Source organism: Diadema setosum, chromosome 5 (assembly GCF_964275005.1).
Source record: "Diadema setosum chromosome 5, eeDiaSeto1, whole genome shotgun sequence".
NCBI lineage: Eukaryota > Metazoa > Echinodermata > Echinoidea > Diadematoida > Diadematidae > Diadema > Diadema setosum.
In genome coordinates, this window is record NC_092689.1 from 13,134,228 (window position 1) to 13,155,736 (window position 21,509).

The following is a 21,509-nucleotide window of genomic DNA, read 5'->3' on the forward strand; positions in this document are numbered from 1 at the left end:
TTAAAAATCATGAGTAAAATGACCCAGAAATGCATGCGCTTCTATCAATGCTTCTTGTCTGGCATGACCGCCGATCGCAAGCAATCGAAAAGCGGTTACACTGTATACATGCTTTGCATGTATTGCATTGCATGCAGTGCGTGAGCAGCGCCAAATGCGCAAGCTAGCGCGACTCCGATAACACTGGTCGACTGCTAGTGCTCAAAACTAATCCCGTTTACTGTACACATTGCACCGGTAGACATAAACGAAAACTTGCGTAAAACTTGTTGAACAGTGCGATATCTTGCATTCTGTTTCTCCCTGATCGGGGCTGCTCTTTTTCTTTCTACTGACCCCACCAATGTTTTTTTTTTTTTTTTTTTTTTTTTTTTTTTTTTTTTTTTTTTTTTTTTTTTAAAGGTCATGTCGGACCGGTAACTTGTGGATTTCCTGAAAAGTTACCGGTCCGACAGTGACTTTTACCGGTCTTTGACCGTCGGACCGGCGCCAGTGTGCAGCCCTGCGTGATAGGCCTACAATTATCGTTCCAGCAATTTGCTGTTAATCTAGCTCAAGAAATGCCTGGATGGCTGAAATGAACCACTGGTCACCTCTGAAACTGCGTGCAAAGATGGCAGACTTCAACATCAACTCATATGCATCTGCAATAACAAACGTATATTCTTAGCTCACCTCCAGTGCCAATGTGTTAGGCTATTTGAACCAAAATAATATTTTACAATGTCAATGTATACACGATAATATGTTTACACGTGTACCTGGACCCCATTTCATGAAATAAGTTAGGATGGCAACTCTTGCTGGAATGACAACTTCCAATGGCAACAGCCAATCAGGAAGATGGATTCTTGTCGTTACTATGACAACTGCAATTCCAGCAAGAGTTGCTATCATATCAACTTTTTATGAAATATATAGGGCCCAGATGTATCAACCCTTTCTCTGTCAGTGAGTCATATATTCACACATTTCACATATAAACCTATGACCATGAATTGAACTGCCATGTACACGTATGGAGAAGACGTATGATTATACATCAGAAGAATCTCGGAAGGTGGTCCCCAACATCTGACGGGAAAAAAAAACAAAAAAAAAAAAACAAAACATCGCACTTGCACGCACTTTCAACATGCGAGAGAGTAGGGATACCGTACGTGAGCAGCACGTGTAATTACAGTCTCCGCAAGATAACGTGGCAATCGCACGGAGATTGTACGTTACAAGCACGTACAACTCACTTACCACGTGCACAACGTACGATGCACGTAACCCCTCACGGCCAGGCGTGGCGTGCGGGCTACGTACTTACACCCTGCGCAACCGTGCGAGTGTCGTGCGTTGACGTACTTCCTCCCTGCTCTAGTCACTCCCTCCCCACGTTTTCAGAAAAAAACGTGAATGCCGTGGCCTCCGCCAAAAACGTACGGACTAAAAGCACGCACGGCGAGTTGTGACCAGGGCTTTAGCGCGCAACTTTTTCGCATCGTTCGCGTTTGACGACGATAGCTGCAAATTTTCGATATCGATCAGTGAACTTGTGATTCCATTGGAATTTTCAGCATTTTTCCTGTATGTGAGTTGAATTTCAAAGAATTTCAGTGGCGAAATGTGATTCAAATATGCGCAAACATTAACTATGACGAGGTGCGGGTCATCTAAGTGTAATTGCAGAACTTAGCTTGCTTTTTATTGAACTTTCGTAATTTTGATGATTGCTCTACGTTACATGAACTTCTGTATTTGTATTGACTTTTTAGTAGTAGTTTAATATTTTGATGTGCATATTACTTGCCTTATCATTTTGCTTTTGACAGTGGAATTGTACCCTCTGAAAGTACAAGTATTCCTATTTTTTTTTTTTTTTTTTTAAGAATAAAAGTGAAAATACGAATCCGGATAATTATAGAGGAATTTCCTTGTTGACTTGCATTCGTAAACTGTTTACACGGGCACACCAGATTTGAATAATGGGATCTTTAACTTTCTTAATGAGAATCATATGCTAGGTGAGTAACAAGATGGGTTCCGTTCAATTATTCACCCACTGATCATGTATTTGCTTTGAAGTGTGTTATCAATTTTCATTTACAGAAAAAGGAATGTTTATACTGTGCTTTAATTGATTACAAAAACCCACATCTGATCGAATTTATAGGAAGTTTTTGTAGTTTAGTTTAAATTGTTAAAAGGAGGTGAATGACAAAATCCTTCATTAATGTTGTTAAAAATTTGTGTAAAAGTGCGAAGTCTTGCATTTCTGCCAATGGTGCGATGTCTGACTTTTTCACTTGTAACGTAGGACAAGGTGAAAACTGCCCACCACTGTTGTTTGCCGTTTATTTAAATGATTAATATCCCTGAATTTAATTGTTATCTAGAGAGTTATATATATATATTGTTTAATAGGGTGAGGATTTGGAGGGTTTTTTTTTTTTTTTTTTTTTTTTTTTGCAAAGATGACTTGATTGTTGTATGCAGTTGCTACAATAATCTTATCAGAAAGTCCTGACAAATTGAAAGTAGCTCTGAATCTGTCATAAATAACTCCTAACAGTCAATGCAAGTAAAACTAAGATAATTATTTTTCTTTCAGAGTCAAAATTAGGAACATCCCAAATATTAATTATTGTCATGAAAGAGTATGATGTGGTTCATCACTGTTTATCTTAGCCTACAATCTAGTTATAATGGTTCTTTCAAAAAGGCAATCTTGAGCTAAGTACACGTAGTTCAGGCCAGAAAATCTCTATGGCGACTAAAGCAAAAGAAAAATGCAGTTGTCAGTTGATATTCAATGTCATTCATTTGACCATCTAATTTTGCCCATCTTTTTGTATGGAAGTTAATATATATATATATATATATATATATATATATATATATACATTGAATTTTGAAGTTCCAAATTGAGAGCAAACTGAAGTTGTTTTTTATAGGAAATTCCTTCGAATTTTGTTACCTATAACGCTGTATAAGTTCATGTACCCCATACTGTATGTGGCTTTAATACTAGTATGCAAAGACTGGACGAGGATTGATTTTAAATCATGTGAAGTTCAGAACTATGAATTTCTGGTTAAGAACATTGAGAGGTAAAATGTATGAATATTAATATATATATATATATATATATATATATATATATATATATATGTATATATATACAAGCCGAGCCGACGAAAGAGTATCATCATTTCGTCTCCAAGATGTCCTGATGTTGGCAATTATATATTCATACTATTCTATTTCACCTACCGGTCAGAAATGCCCTGTAAGGATAATGGAATCGAAAAAATCGCATACACAGAAAAAAAATGATTGTTATATCATTATAAAGGGCACATAAGACACCGTCAAAAACTGCTTGAAGAAGCAAAGCATATAGAAATTTGAGCTCTATGTGGTCAGTACATGAAGTGACCAGGTTTTCGGAGTTTTGAAAAATTGTTTGAAAATGCAACAAAATATTAACCGGGACATGTTGCGTGGTATTTCCTTATCGTGAATACATGTATTTGACTATCACCACATTTGACCTTATTTACAATACTTGTACTTTGATATCAGTCAACATGCTGAAGTTTTCTACTGATTAGACACTCTCGAAGTAATCCAGAAGTATTTTGTTGTACTCTGGTGTCAGACATCAATATTTGTCCCACTGGAAAGCCCACTTACCATTAAGCGATTCTGGATAGTAAATGAAGACTTTTACGCGGGCACATGAAACCGATCACAGTGAGCCATGCTTAGTATTGTAGGTGTACAGGATTGATGATCGATGGGGTAAAAGTTAAATGTACCGGCCCATTTTATAAAAAAAATAAAAAAGATAAAAAAAAATAAAAAAACGAATGATGCACAGGCTTATTCCGAGGATCAGTGAGGATCGGATGCTCTTGTTTAACTTAAGAAAGTCTGAACCCATTCACGAGCTCGCATCCAATTTTCACCGATCCACTCTGTCCTGGGCCTCATTTTGTACCATTGTCTACATGATATTAAGAATTATTCACCGTAAGAGATTCGAAATATGGGTTGGATGAAAACAAGTATTGTTATTAAAAGGGAATCTTTCAAGTCCTCTTTCTTCTCCCCTTTTTCCATGCCATCTTTAAAAAGTCTCTTCCTGTTGTTTATTCGAATCTTTTGTCACAAGAAATTTCCCCTATATTCATGCGTGTGTGTATTAATGTCTAGGTTGTTTGTTGTCTTTCTTTCCCTTTTAAGGCAATTTGCCTCTATAGATTTGTTAGTTCATAAAGTTCAGCAGTTATTATATGTTTTCTCTGCCAATTTCGCACCTCTTTCAATCCAATTCCTCATTGCTGTATTCGTATACGTATATGCTGCGCTCCTTCATTCAAATTCATTTTGGGGCGTCCAGTTTAACATGTTCTGCAGTCAATTTAGCAGACAATCATGTTTATGCTTTGGTTCTTTCTTTACTGTCTTTCATCATAGTAATTATTTTGTAAGCATCGTAACATTTCATATTTTCGTATTCATTTTCGAGATTTTGCCGAATGTGTCGCCCAGTTCCAGGAAGTCAAGGTTATGATCCTAAAATGTTATATCATTATTTCTCTGCCCTCTTGAGATATACGTCTGTATCTAACTTGTGCTGTCAGAGAACGCATGCCGATAGGACCTTTATCTATTTACTCTGAGCAACAACGGAAAGAAATGCCCCAGTTGCTATGAGTTTCTGATTTTTGTTTTCGTACTGACGAAATTATTTGTAAATCTTTTATCTCAGCGCAGCAACCGAGACCGGAGGGCGGGGGGGGGGGGTGGAATGGTGGAGGGTATGAAGGTGATGTCCCCTCGGCACACCAGGGAATATTTGCATTTTAAGAACTGGAACTCAACTATCTGTTGCTTGGAAATTTCTGGAATTTTTAAACCACACAGGTAATCATTCATCAAAACTGCAAAGACAAATAAACAAACAAAACAATCAAACCAACAAACTAGAATCTTTCTTTGTTTCGTGATTAAAAATCAAAACACAGTTTTGTTAAAGATGACTCTGCTCCGCAAGAAGGGAGGGGGAGGAGGTCGATGCACATTCAAAGTATCAATTTCTATGCGTTAACTACAGGACTCCTAATCATCACAGTCATGTAAAGTAAAAACACACACAGTTCGTTGTGCATCGAACGCCAGCGTCTTCGATATGGCGGCAGTTGTGGACTCCTATTCCCTTGTTCTTCTTTCCCCACAACCAAAATTGGGCTCTTCATAGCTGACGATTATGAAATGGTATCCCTCCAAATTTGGATTACCATTTTTTTTTTTAACACAATGCATATAAGATAATGATTACGCAATGATGAATATAAAAATCAATGCTCAATCAATCAAAGTTATACCAGTGGTATAGGTCAAACAAACACACGATGACTCGGCTCGCAACTGATTCTATTGTGTTTATTGTATAGATAGGGGTTATTTGGCATTACCAATAGAATTACACCTGTCTCCAGCATCTTCCGTTTGTCCACAGTTGTTGACTCCGATTCCACTGTAGGCGCAATCAAAGATGCCCGTTTCTGTTCCAGTGCATGACACGTTATCAAGCAATACATCACCGGTTAGCCATCCTTCTCCAAAGTGGGCTTCACTCAGCGCTTTTTCAGCACGTGTAAAACCAAGACTTCTGCAGACAATGCCCGCATCGATGATATCCCACGAGTCATGGCATACAGTTGCCCAGGCTCCGTTGGCGTACACTAAGCTACTCAACCGTCATTTGTTGAATTGCCATCGACGAGGCGAACTAGTCGAATGAGAGAGATGATTTAAGTCAGTTAAGGCATTTTACCACGACGAGATATTTTGAAGATATGCTGTTTTACTTAGCTTTGATTTTAAATCTCTTAGTTTTCCCATCCACGCAAATATCCATTCTGTATTCAGGGTGTTATTGTAATATGCCCACTTCAATATTGTTTTTCTTTAAGTAAGTTAAAAAGGATATCACTATTTCCCATGATTCTGTGTGCAGGTATATTTTCACTTGGCACACTTTATGGTACACGACAATAGATACAAATTTAAAAAAAAAACTGTTACAAACAAATCTGAATGAAATTTTCAGGTTAAGTCGATAATCATAAAGGCACAAAAGATATAACTTTTACAGTTGTCCTGATCACCATTGGGCTCAAAGATTTTGTTTTTATATTCTATTAATTGTATCTATTGTTAATTTATTTCAGAATTCTTTATCATTATAGGGTCAATCATGAACGCTTATTGGCGTGCGTGCTTTTGCGATCCTTGGAGCCATTGCACTGTTGGCCAGAAAGTATGACGGAGGCAGCGATAGCCTGTCGGCAGTGGCAGTGAGGGTATGTCTTGATGATCAAGAACTCTAATAATGCAGATGATACAAATGAAGGAGTTAAAGGAAACCAAAACCCAAAGAGAAATGTAGATTGAGTGAAAGAAGCAACATTAGTAGGACATGCACCACAGTGAAATTTTGAGAAAAAGCAGAAGTTATAAATTTTTAAAGTTTTGGAGTTTCTGGATTGAGGAGACTACTAGATGTTATGGCGTCATGTGTGGACAACATTTTGAAGAAAATATAAAGGGAATTCCACAAAAAAAAAAAATCATTTTTTTTTCATTCTATCAATTTGATACTGAATAATGCTAAGGGTAGCAATTTCCCCCTGCTTGCTGAAAGCGGTTAGTCGGGTGCCCTTTCATTATGCTGGAAGAGTAATTTTCGTACAATACGAGTAACTTGATGCATTGTCATTCTAGAATTCTGAGAACGAAACTGCCAAAAAGGAGTCCATTTTCCTGCGCTAAACTTTGCCATTATGATAGAAATGCCATTTCAATTCAAAGGCAAATTGTCTTTAACACATTATTGTAGGGTTCTTTAGTTTTCGTTGCGCTTGTATACTAGAGTATTTTTGTTATTGACACTCAATTTTCCTTGCGTCACACCGAATGATCATTGTCGTGGACGTAAAAAACAACATACAAAATACTTGTCTTCCTTGTCCTGATAGCATCATTAGAAGATCATGTTTATTATTTCAAAGGAACTCTTGATCTGAAATTCATGTTCAAAATTATTGAAATTATGTATCATTGAATATTATTGAAAATGAATAAATGATAATTTGATAATTACTGATATTCATTAATACTTAAAATATAATAGATCATCATTAAATATTTCAAAACACATTATGTGCATTTTAATCGTTTACATTTTCAAAATAAAGATATGTAGTATTCTGTATAGATGACAAATTGTTATATGGACGAGCGTGAAATAATATTTTTGGAGTAATTTCAAATAATAGATATTGACTTGGCATGATCATGAGGAATATAATAGTTGTAATATCCAGGCAGATTGGCGTTGAATTAATTGCGATATCTATTGTCTTCTAAATCGTTATACATACTTTGAAATGCATTGAATTTTCTCTGTGTTACCTATTGTAATGTTGTTTGCGGCAATTGTAATACGACGAAGGAATGTTATGACGCAGAATAGCAATCAGAAAACACACTGCACATTTAGCATCTACAACCCTATTTTTTTTTTTAAGTGCGCATTTAAAATTGATGACTTACATACTTTTCAAAATTCTGTATTCATGTCAAATACATCAAGAACTTGATGCTGCAGTCCTTTCAGAACTTTTCCTATGATGTAACATTCACTCGTACTCTACACAATACTCTAACAGATTTCCACCTTATGATCAAGAATCCCTTACAGCTCACAGGTCAGTGAGACATTACAGAACAGATATAGAATGTCTTTCCCGACTCAATGAAAACATGAAAATCACTGTTTTCTTTTAAAGCTAGAATAAAGAAGCATTATCTAGCCAAATTCACGAAGTGAAATATAGCGCCAAATGGTCTGAATTGGTTAGTTTTATTGTGTGAATGTATTGAGGAAGGGTATATTATATGTATATATATATATATTATAATGTATATATTATATGAAAAATTATATACGTATATAAATCTCCCCTCCTGTAAAGGAAGTAGAATACGTAAAGGCCTCACCATAAGTATAATTGTTGTATTATGGGACATGGAGTGCTTTTTGCCTCTGTTTCTATAGGTATGATTCATTATGCTGTAATATGGCATAGCAGAATGTCGTCAATGTCATTTGTGTAAATTGTATGAAGAAATAATGTTGATATTGCACGTTCATGAAGATTATAAACATTTTTGGTACTTCTACACTGGTAAACAAAGTGGACAAGAACTGTTTTTGAAGTGGAGAAAATGAAATATTTTTCAGCTCATGGCCAGAAATATACAATCTAGGTGGCTTCTGTAACTACTTCCTCAAACGTCAATTCCATTACAATATATGTGATTCTCTGATTGTATGTCATGTTTTTCATTTTATCCAGTCATAAGCTCCCCAACTCGTATTACAAACAAAAGTAGAACTACTCTAGACGATATATTCCTGAATACAGATACTTATTATACACCTGGTATACCTGTTTGTGACGTTAGTGACCACCTGCCGGTCTTTTTTATTATGGCTGAATTGTCACATCCAGAGGATGACTCTGAAATTTGTTTTAGCACAAGATGCATCAACAATGAAACTCTTCTTAAATTTTGTGTTGAAAGTCAGTGTATATCAGTAGAAATCACAAATGATGTGAATGAATCTTATGATAATTATGTGCAAGAGATAACACATATATATAATAAGTGTTTTCCATTAAAGGAACATAAATGTAAAAGGAAGAATAAGAAAGTTTGGATGACTTTTCAGTTGCAGAAGTTATGTCGGAGAAGATCTGCTTTGTATAAGAAGTATTTGAGAAACCCAACTCAATACCGTAGAAATGATTATAAACAATTCAGAAATTATGTTACGAATGAGTTGAAAAAAGCAAAATGTAAATATTATTCTGATAAATTTGATATTGTGAAGAATGATATTCGGAAAATATGGCAATGTGTCAATGGGCTCATAAAAAATAATGAGAATCGAAATTTAAGTTCACACGGAATAAAAATAGACAATGAGTTGGTCACAGATAAAGCTGAAATCACAAATGTGTTCAATGATTATTTTTCAACCATTGGTCATAATTTGTCAATGAATCAATGTTTTAAAGATGATGGTGCGTTTATATCCTTCTTAAGCACTCCTGTGTATTCATCAATATTCTTTAAGCCTATCACATGTGGTGAAATTTTGTCTGTTGTTTCTGAGATGAAAAATAACACTAGTGCAGGATCTGATTTTATAAGTATCCGGGTTGTGAAACAAGTTATACCATTTATTGTGAGAACATTGTGTGATATTTTCAATGTTAGTTTATCAACTGGTATAGTACCAAATAATATGAAAATTGCACGTGTAATCCCAATATATAAAAAAGGTGATAGAAGTATTATGAGTAATTATCGTCCCATATCTATTCTTAATACATTTGCTAAGATATTTGAAAGATGTATCTACAATAGAGTTACTGCATTTCTTCAAGATTCAAATACACTCGTCCCAAATCAGTATGGTTTCAGAAATGGGCACTCCACTTCTTCCGCAGTACTAGAATTTATGCATAATGTCATTCAAGGGATTGAAAACAATGAATTTACTTTATCTGTTTTCATTGACCTGTCAAAAGCCTTTGACTCTATTGGTCATGATATTTTATTGTATAAGCTTAGTCACTATGGTATACGGGGTATTCCTTTAAAGTGGTTTGAAAGTTATTTACATAATCGACAACAATATACTGTAATAAAAGGTTTCAAATCAGATTATAAGGTTGTAAAATGTGGAGTCTCTCAAGGTTCCATTCTTGGACCTCTTCTTTTTTTTTAAAATTTACATAAATGATTTACCAAACTGTTCTCAATTGCTACATTATATACTGTTTGCTGACGATACAAATATTTCTATGCGTAACAATGACCTCTCATTATTATTTGATAACATGAATATAGAATTGAAGAAATTAGATGTATGGATGCAGGCAAATAAGTTAATTTTGAATGCAGGAAAGACTAATTTTATGATATTTGGGACTCGTGAGTGTACTGATAATTTCGTCTCATATTATAATAGTGATATGATCAAACGTGTAACAAATATTAAGCTTTTGGGTGTTATGTTGGATGATAAACTGTCTTGGAATAGTCATGTTAACTTGCTTTGCAACACACTGTCGAGAAATATTGGTATATTGCGAAAACTGAAATTTTTACCTAAGCATGTGTTAAAATTGTTATATCATTCTTTCATTTCATCTCATTTGAGTTATTGTACTCTCGTCTGGGGCCATTCAACTAAAAAGAATGTGAAACGTATTTATTTGTTGCAAAAGAAAGCTATACGTATCATAACCCACTCACATTATTTGTCACAAACTTCTGCATTATTCCAAAAAATGAATATATTACCATTTCAAGATATAATCTGCTTCCAAACAGGAATTTTTATGCAACAATATTTATTTTGTTCATTACCAGTCCCCTTACAACACTGTTTTCATCTTAATAGCAGTATTCATTCTTATAATACAAGAAACCAACAAAATTTTCATCCTCCCCTCTACCGAACCGAATTAGCCAAGTCAACAATCTTTTATCAAGGTCCCATTTTGTGGAATACCTTACCAAAGGAACTGAAAAACTGCAAATCATTACAGCAGTTCAGAAACAATTTTAGACGCACTTTCCGTATTTAATAGCAACATAGTTTTGTATATTCTGCCAGTATGTCACTCTTTTCTGTTTTCCTTCTTCAGCCTGCTTTGATGGTGTACCGTTTGTGTTCTATATATTTTGTACCTATATATTGTAAGTTGAGAAAGTCTTGTATTTACTTTGGGGCCTATTCCCAACAAGCCTGAAAGGCTTTAATTGGTCCCCCACAATGAACATGTTTATACTATGACTTGAAATGTAATGATTGTTGTTTTTAATGTGGAAATAAATGAAATGAAATGAAACTCAAGGTGTCATCACTTGAATTCTCTAAAAAAAATAATGATACGACACGGACTCCATCTTTAGTAATATCAGAGAGTTTAAACACCTTCAATTACACTTGATTGCCTTGGTCCTTTCATCACCATTATATTTAGTTTTCTTCAAATTATTTTACAATTCATTAAATGAAAATAATTCATGTCTGTACCTTCCTTTCTTTCCACCTTATGTCAATTTCTCTTCGACCTTTTGAGAAAGTATTGAAAATGTGGGAATCGTAAGCAAATGACAATCGTTTCTATCTGGTAGTATTGTAATTACACTTTGATTCACGTAACTTAGTCTCCATATCGCTATCATCGCACTCAGATAAAGATTCCTTTTTTTGGGGGGGGGGGAGGAGGAATGGGGTATTTTGAGTGAAAAACAGGTATTAAAGGGTGTTCACCCCCTCCTGAGTTTGCGTAATCGCCTCATTATACAATACCTTTAGTACAGAATTACCTATGCGGTGACACTTTTTTGTTGTTGTTGTTCAACAATGTCACTAAGTCATGACACCGTGGAGGAGAGTGTTCACCCTCCTCCCGAGTTTGCGTAATCGCCCCCGTTATGCAATAATGGACCATGAGCACAGTAATTGCCTATGCGGTGACACTTTTTTTTTGTTGTTTCTCAGCAAGTCGTGACATCTTGGAGGAGAATATACTAATTTCCCCATCCTCCCCTACCACAGAACACAAATGGCCATCAAGCCTGCATATTAGTGCAAGACTCTCCCGTCGTGAAAGGGATTAACATGTATGAACCATTCTTAGATATACGTACATACGACATGTATCTGCTATATGCTCATTTTCAAAAAGTCCCAAATGCGGGAGGGCATCTTCCCCAATCCCTTTAACCCTCGGTCGCTTCGCTCCTTCGTAAAGTCCTTCAATGTTGGCCCCTCCCTGTCATAAAAAAAAAACTGCATGACTATTGAAACATGCATTCTGCATAACTAACATGCATTCTGCATGCTTAAAAACACATATTTGATATACTAGTACGTATTCTCAAAAGATCCTTATGTCGGATGGAGCTTTGATATATTGTTTACCACTGGGACAGTGATTCAGCAAATGTTCGAGTTATCACATTTGATGCATATAATGTAGGTCATTCGAATTACAAAGCATCCTGTCATATAAAGATTTCATAATAAAGCCTAGAATATAAGTAGATATCACTATTCATCTCAGGAAACCATAATTGTAGACTATTATTTTATCTTTAGAATCAATTTTATCATAACTATTGTTCACATTTTGTATATTTAACAATACTTAATATTGATTATACTGAATAACATTTTTACATTGGTTGTTTCTATCCGTAACTCACATTTTAGAGCTATTTTAAAGCACAAAAGCTGGGTATTTGTTTCATCTGATAATGGTAAATAATGACTTTAACACTCCAACAACTCCTTTCCCCTACCAGTAACTTCGCTCTTCTTAAATGTTTTGCTCCACCCCATTCCCCTATTCTAAAAATGGATCAACATATTTGCTGCCACGTCATGTAAGTTCCGGATATGTACAATTAGTTCTCCGTTCAATATACAATTCATTTCAATTCAATTCAGTTCAATTCAATTCAATTCAATTCAATTCAATTCAATTCAATTCAATTCAATTCAATTCAATTCAGTTTCAATTTCAGTTAGTTTTACTTCTCCACTAGTACATAACAGAAAATAAGTATAACAATATCGAACATATCATTCACAAGTCATGAAAATATAAACAAAATTTCGCATTACAAATATACAGTCATGTTAAATAATACGTAAATATCATTACAGGTGGAGGAGGCCGTTATCAATAAGCAGAACGCTTGACTTGGAAAACGGCCTTTGAACATAATATGCCTTATAATAATTTTTATTTACCTAAAGGAAGGAACGGAACAATCATACACACGTAGAACAAATAATGTAAATCTTTAAAGTATTTTAAATGTCATTTGACCAAAAAGGACAACACAAAGTGGAATAAATAATGACGAAAGAAGAACAAAACAAAACAAAACAAAACCCGAGAATAAGGTATCAGAATAGGAAGAGTAGAGGAAAGAGAGAAAAAAGAAAAGCGATGAGATACAGTGTTCAGGAATTGGGAACTATATCAAAAGCATAATTTCTAATTCGAGTTACACATTGCGAGAAGAACGTTTTTATAAGATGATTTAAAATGTTGTAAAGGAGAACTGCATTTAAGGTCGTCATTCAGTGAGTTCCATACATCTGGACCATGATGTCTTGTGGAATTTTGAGCTATGAGGAGTTTAGGATTTTCCAAATGATAATCTGTTGCATGACGGGTAGGATATGAATGAATATTATAATTTAAAATATACATATCTTTAACCAATTCAGGGAGCTGATTGTTAGTATATTTATACAAAAAATATTGCTGTTTGCCATGTATGTGTATCAGAAATTCTAAGAGTCTTTAAATCATAAAACAAAGATTCAGTGTGTGCTAAGTAGTGTGAACCGGTAATAAGTCTTACAGTACGTTTTTGTAATAGCAATATCGACTTTATTTTGTTAACGCCGCAATTGTCTCACACAATATTACAGTAGGTGATATGGGGTAATATGAGTGAATTATAAAGAATTTGAAGGGTATGTTTGGTAAGATATTCTCTTACTTTCCAGAGGATCCCGATATTTTTTGATATTGCTGAATGAACTCGATGTATGATCGGACCATGTTAGGTGTGAATCGATAGTTACCCCCCCCCCCCAAAAAAAAAAAAAAAAAAAAAAATTACACAAGACTTTGATCCAATTGCTTACCATCGATGTATAACATGATATCATCCATTGGTATATGGCCATTTCTATAGAAAACATAATTCGGGGTTTTTTTTCAATATTCAATGATAACTTATTGCGCTTAAACCACGTTGAAACCTTTAATAATTCTGAATTGACAACTGTAGTGAGTGTATGTAGGTTTTTATGTCATCTGCGAACAAAATAAAGTTGAATAACGAAGATGAAAGCACTAAGTCATTTATATTATATCAAGAACAACAAATGTCCTAAAATCGACCCTTGTGGGACACCACAGAGAACGTTTTGTTTGTTGGACTCAGTCGATTGATAAAACACATATTGCTTTCTGTTGTGTAAATAATCTTTAAACCAGTTTAGAGCTTTGCCGCGGATACTGTATTTCTGTATTTTATACAATAAGATATTATGATCAATGGCATCGAATGCCTTGCTCAGATCCACGAAGATCCCGATAGCATGTTCTTTTTTCATAAACGACTCAATAATTTGATCATATCATTGAATAATTGCATAATCAGTAGAATGTCTTTTTGTACATCCAAATTGATTAGGAACTAATAATGCATTATCATTCAGAAACCTATAAAGTCTTTTATGTACAATCTTTTCTAAAACTTTTGATAGGGCAGGGAGCAAAGAAATTGGACGATAATTCTTCGTTTTGAGAGGAGTCATCTTTCTTATAAATTGGTATAACCTTGCCTGTTTTTAATGAGTTTTGGAATTGACCAGAAGAAATCGATAAATTAAAAATATGAGATAATGCGGCTATGTGGTCTATTACCTGCTTAACAAGGTTAACACTAAACCCATCATAGCCTTCAATTCAATCTCAACGTACTTTCGTTTCCCGACAATAAGAATAGGAGAAATGTTGTTTGAAGGTTTGCATGGTAAAGAAGTTAATGAGGGAGAAAGGTTTGCCGTGACACCACAAGAATAACAGAATATACCTCTCACTTTGTTTACTGACAAAAATCATGTAAACAAGACAATGTATAAAGGGATACGTTTGAGGGCAAGACATTCTTTTTAGATGTAACTTTGGAACAACATGTATTTCTGATATTAAGTCAGTATTTTACTGCTATCGTTTAAAACCAACCTACGAGATGTATTCATGATATAAAATTATATAGTGAGTAGTTCCGATGTGGACGTGCCTTCCTTTCGTGTTACATGAAAATCATCATTACATTCTCGAGAGTGTTTTCAACTTGTGTGTTTTTCTCCCGACTTAACCAGTAAACATAAAATAGACGACACGAAAGAGGCAAAACATTCCCAGCTAGAGTGTATACATAACAATCCGTGTCCACGATTTCTTCATTGCTTTCCAGGGGGAGGGGCTATTGCCTTGATTCCATACTATACTCGAAACTTTTAACACCCCTTTTAAACAAATGCTGGGTACGCCCTTGTGCCAGTCAGTTTTGATCCGTCATTATCTTTGTGGTTGTGCATGTTTTTCATGATATAACTTTTTCGATAATCAACGTAGTAATTATTCATGATGCGTTTCAGTACTGTGGGCTCAGTTGAAAAAGGAATTTGTAATTCAAACTCCACGATACAACTTGATTAAACATTTTATGTATCTGTAATTCAAAGTAGGTTTAACTACAGCACAAAACATAGGAGAATGCAGGGAAAGAATGGTTAGAAAAATTGCAATTGCAAAATAGGGCACTCGCGGGTGGTCGAATGGAGGTTTCTGAGTATTTTAAGGGGCCCTCCGGATGATTTTCAGACTTTTACATTTGAACAACTATAGATTAGTTAAACTGAGCACAATGTTTCAGAATTTATAGTGATTGGGATGAGGAATGAGAATGTTTTCAAAATTTATAACAAATTGCAATGAACAAGGATGATGACATGGCAGCCTCACCATAATAATGCATGAGATGGGACTAAGCAGAACAAAAGAAGACGGCATGCATAGATTCTTCACAGGTGAACTTGTTGAGCAAGCGGTATTGTAATGGAATTACACTGCTGCATTTCTGAAATACGTGAGGCTCTGATGTCATCAACACTGTTCAGTGTAATTCGTTTAGAATTTTCATTTTATCGGTTTCTCTGCTCAAAGACCACAATAAATTCCACGAATCCATACACGGAGCTTTCGATTAATGAACTACATGATGTGAAATTATGAAAATCGTCTGGAATGCCCCTTTCAGAGTTTGAAAATTGATATTCTCTCAGTACGGAGAAATAAACTTATATGCTATTTTGTCCATTAAGAATGATGCTTTATGAGTTAATAAAACAGTTTGTTTTCAATACACACACACATACACACACACACACACATATATATATGTAGCCCAGCCAGTTGGCTATTAAAGGGGCTTTACCAAGTACCAGTTTATGTAGTCCTTTGATTTTATTCCATCCTTTGTGCCCATCTACAAACTGGAAGCACATTTTGATCTATTTGACTTAGGCTATTACTTTGTTCCATCAGGGAGGTGGTTCCACCTCCCTGGTTCCATCTATCTCTCAATATGTTCATTCAGGATCAACACCCTCTCACTAGAGGTCATGCGGTCTCCCTACTGGGGTCAGAAACTATAAATCATCCCTTATCTATCAATCAACGGCGTAAATCCGTACTGAGGAGTGGGGGGGATGGTCACCATCACCACGCTTACAAGCCCATAACCGGACCGGCGCAGCCTTGGGGGGGGGGGGGGGGGGAGAAGCTTCTCCCCCCCCCCCACACACACACACGCACACTTTACAGGGATCGGATGTCCCACTCTTTTGCATGAAATATAAAGTGGGAGGAAAGTGGCACCAAAAATATGAAGACTTTTTGTTCTTGTTGTTGCTTTTTTTTGCTTGTCAGATGACTTGCGGCGGAAAATCAGACCTTAAAAGTATGAAGACATTTTTTGTTTTTGAAATATCTGTGAGAGAGAGCGACCGGGTTAACGGGGGGGAGGGTGTGTAGGGGGGGGGGGGGGTGTCCCTCTCCAACACGAGGAAGATTTTGCATTTTCAGACCTGAAATTCAGCGATCTGGTGCACACTTATGGTGAAATTTTTGTTTGTTTTTTCTTTAAAAAACCAATAGAAAATGAAATATTCACAATATATTATTGAATGACTAAATCGTGGTATTTCAGCTCTTGCTCCGCCTGTGCGACATCACTGCGAAGGCCTACTAAATAGTGGGGCCTATCACCGGCGTAGACAGGATTTGATCTTGGGGGAGCGGTTATGAGATCGTGAGGGAGCGAAGCAAGCGAGGGGGGGGGGGAGGGTATGGTAGGGGGGTTTCTCCCTCCCACGGTGAAATCTTTTATATTGAAAATTTTGACATTTTACAGTCCAAAAACTGCCGTTTGTAGCTATATTCTTCGCTTTGGAAATTAAGGGGGTGGCACACCGTGCGCAACTGCTGTCAATCACTGGCAGCAGCATCAGGAAAATGGCATAGCGATTAAATGCGAGCGAGCGGAGCGAGCGAGCTTGAAAATTTTGACATAATGCTTTTACATGCTGAAAACTGCCGTTTGTAGCTATACTTCTTCGCTTTGGAAATCAAGGGGGGCCGCACCGGGCGCAACTGTTGTCAATCACTGGCAGCAACATCAGGAGAATGGTATAGCGATTAAATGCGAGCGAGCGAAGCGAGCGAGCTTGAAAATTTTGACATTTTACAGTCCCAAAACTGCCGTTTGTGGCTGTATTTTTTTGCTTTGGAAATTAAGGGGGGGGGGGGCGCACCGGGTGCAACTGCTGGCAATTACTGGCAGCAACATCAGGAGAATGGTATAGCGATTAAATGCGAGCGAGCGAAGCGAGCGAGCTTGAAAATTTTGACATTTTACAGTCCCAAAACTGCCGCTTTTGGCTGTATTTTTTCGCTTTGGAAATTAAAGGCATAATTTACCATTTGCAGATGGAACGAAAACCCAGCATTAGTGCTTCAAAATAGTTCCAAAATGTGAGTTAGGGCTAGAAACAACCAATGTAAAAATTTGAATCAGTGTAATCGATGTTAAGTATTGTTAAATATACAAAATGTGAACAATAGTTATAATTTGCGAAGAATGTTACAAGACTAAACCGTCTACAGTTATGGTTTATTGAGAAAAATAGTGATATCTCCTTACATTTTAGGCTTCATTGCGAAAATTTTATATGGCAGGATGTTTTGTGATACAACTGACCTACACATATGCATCAAATGTGATATCTTGCACATTTTTAAAATCACTGCTCCCAAAGGTAAACTGGACCTTTAAGGGGGTGCACCGGGTGCAACTACTGGCAGTTACTGGTAGCAACATCAGGGGAATGGCATAATGATTGAATACGTGCGGGCGAAGTGAGTGAGCTTGAAAATTTTGACATTTTACAGTCCCCAAACTGTCGTTTGTGGCTGTATTTTTTCGCTTTGGAAATCAAGGGGAGGGGGGGGGGGGACACACCGGGCGCAACTGCCGGCAATTACTGGCAGTAACATCAGAAGAATGGCATAACGATTAAATGCGAGCGAGCGAAGCGAGTGAGCTTGAAAATTTTGATATTTTACAGTCCCAAAAACTGTCCTTTGTGGCTGTATTTTTTCGCTTTGGAAATTAAGGGGAGCGCACCGGGCGAAAACTACTGGCAATTACTAGCAGCAACATCAGGAGAATGGCATAATGATTAAATGCGAGCGAGCGAAGCGAGCGAGCTTGAAAATTTTGACATTTTACAGTCCCCCAAATTGTCGTTTGTGGCTGGTATTTTTTCGCTTTGGAAATTAAGGAGGCGCACCGGGCGAAAACTACTGGCAATTACTAGCAGCAACATCAGGAGAATGGCATAATGATTAAATGCGAGCGAGCGAAGGGAGCGAGCTTGAAAATTTTGACATTTTACAGTCCCCAAACTGCCGTTTGTAGCTATATTTTTCGCTTTGGAAATTAAGGGGGGCGCATCGGGCGAAAACTGCTGGCAATTACTAGCTGCAACATCAGGAGAATGGCATAATGATTAAATGCGAGCGAGCAAAGCGAGCGAGCTTAAAAATTTTTGACATTTTACAGTCCAAAAACTGCCGTTTGTAGTTTGTAGCTATATTTTTCGCTTTGGAAATTAAGGGGCCGGGGCGCACCGGGCGCAACTGCTGCCATTCACAGGCAGCAGCATCAGGAGAATGGCATAGCAAGGAGGTTTAAGAGATGGAGTTCCAACTGGCTGTAATTATTCAAACAGTTGTCACTTTTCTATTGATGTACAAAAGAATTCCACAGGTGCATCTGTGCCTTTGGTGGCGGGGTTTGATGCCGCCGTCTTGCTGAGCAATCTGAAGATTCATTTTGAACGTTAAATTAATGTTGGCTATATTTTGCTTGTTTATCTATTAAATGAAACGAAATCTCACTTAATGATAAAGCTCATTAAACAAAGGTCAATCCTTTCAAGAAATATGTGCAAAAGTATAAATCAGAGCTGTATCATGTGAAAGTGTTTAAAACTGCACCCTCCTGGAAAGCCGGTTTTATCGCATTTCCACTTGATTCCTCCAAATAAAACTGATATGGAATAGTCTTCGAGTATAATTATATATTAATAGATATATCAGATTAGTGGCCGGGCACGGCCAGTCGAGTAATTTTCATTTTCATTTCATCATTTTTTGCGCAATTTCTATTCGCGCATCCCCTTGTCTTTACCAGTATGTATACCAACTATCTTTCATAAGTAGGGATGGCGAAAAGTAATTACCATCACAAAGACATATTTTCGTTAGAAAGTGGCTGATGATTATGCAATGAGACATGAGTCAATTGTCTTCCTATCTGCGCGGCAGATCCAGTTTGCCACATGCTTCAAATACTTTCGAGTGGCGGCATCAAACGTGACTTTAAAGGAAATACGACAGTTGTGACTCCATTCTCTTGAACCTCCTTGGGCATAGCGATTAAATGCGAGCGAGCGGAGCGAGCGAGCTTTAAAATTTTGACATTTTACACTCCAAACACTGCAGTTTGTAGCTATATTTTTCGCTTTTGTTTGTCCCACTTTTACGGGGGAACCATCCCCCCCCCCCATCGACGCCTCTGCATATGAGGGTGCTTTTGTTTAGTGAAAGATCTGCTGCACACTCTTTGATAAATTAGGGAAATATACGTCAATCTCAAAAGTGTACAAAGTCTATCGAAAGGGATCCTGTATAGCGGAGCTTTTGCATGTTTATGATTGCAATACAACGATCTGGTGCATAGTTCTGGCGATATTTGGACAATTTTCCGTTAAGAAAGTGCGAGATTTGTCCTCATCTCGGGAATTGCTTGGGGGATAAATGATTTGTCTGCCTAAACACTTCCGTAGGGGCGGGGCAAATGCCCCTTTGCCCCCCCCCCCCCAGATAGATTCGACGCCCCTGATCTTCCCTGGGTATGCTCACATAGATGTATCCTGACTGAGTCACCAGTCACTGTCGTTTCTCAGGAATGATTCAGGAAATGGAGGGGGTTCAATTATGGCGATATAGTTTTTGTTATTGTTTGTTTGTTTGTTTGTTTTCCTACATATCTTGCAGATGGTCCCCAGTTACTCGCGTCATAGCATGTTTACATTATAGGCCTATACTATTTGACGTTGTCAACGTCTGAGCCATATATACAGTGTATGTCGATGTAACTTTCTTCGCGAGCGAGCGAAGCGAGCGAGCGCTTGAGAAAATTATGTATACATTTTCCTACAAGATAGAATACTGTTCAGCTCTGTTACCTGTCTGAAGGCCGGCGTACAAACGTCATGCAATATGCCAAAATTGATACAATCACATTTCTGCTTCCTCCATTTTTTTCCCAAAATTCAGGGGGGGGGGGATGATTGTACAGGCCATCCCCCCCCCTCCTCCATTTCGGGGGGGGGGGGGGATATATCCCCCCATCCCCCCCGGGATTTACGCCCATGCTATGAATCATACAGGAACTGCCCATTCACAGAATGTTTCTGAGCTCAGTCTGTTACTACACCTAAAGATCGTATTTCAATGTGAATTCCCCCATATTACTCCCACAGGCTGTCCCATTTACACAGATAGCAAAATCTAAAACAAAGTTTATCTTCCTTGTGTGAATAATGTAGTCTAGGCCACTGACCGGCCAAGCCCAGAGTAAATGGCGACCTTTGTCCTAAAACTTGGAATCATTAATGACCGAGGTCAGAGTAAAGAGAAACCCAATGGAAGAGAAAGTAAAGAAATTGGAGATTATGCAGACCTCTACCCCAACCACAATAGCAACCACTTCGAAGGGTTTGTGAATAAACCAGATGCATCAATGGACAGTTCAAGGCAAGTCATGGCGTAGTAATCATTTTTTTTTTTTTGGAAGAGTTTGGAAGGATGATAGGCAGAGCCAAAGAATATTCGACCAATCAGAATTTGTTTTATACTTTATGCCCAACCTAAAATGTAATCAACCAATGGTACTCGACAACCATCAGTGACTGACATGTAAAGCTAACCAATTAGCGTATGAGTTGTAGAGAGAGGGTTTTAATATTAATGAAGATTGTTTAGGATGGAGGTGATATGAGATGTGGAGGTGAGAGAAAATGATAACTGGATGCGATTTCTCCTTTGGACTCGGAAGGGAGCAGTCATGCCTCCCAAATCCTTATAATCCAGAGCAACTTTTCCCTTTAGACTCTGAAGGGAGCAATTATA

The 21,509-nt window shown here is 37.0% G+C and overlaps 1 pseudogene; it reads right to left on the bottom strand.

The window, feature by feature from the left end:
* LOC140228525 (uncharacterized) overlaps window positions 1–21,509 on the bottom strand; it is a 333,922-nt pseudogene that overhangs the window by 27,656 nt on the left and 284,757 nt on the right.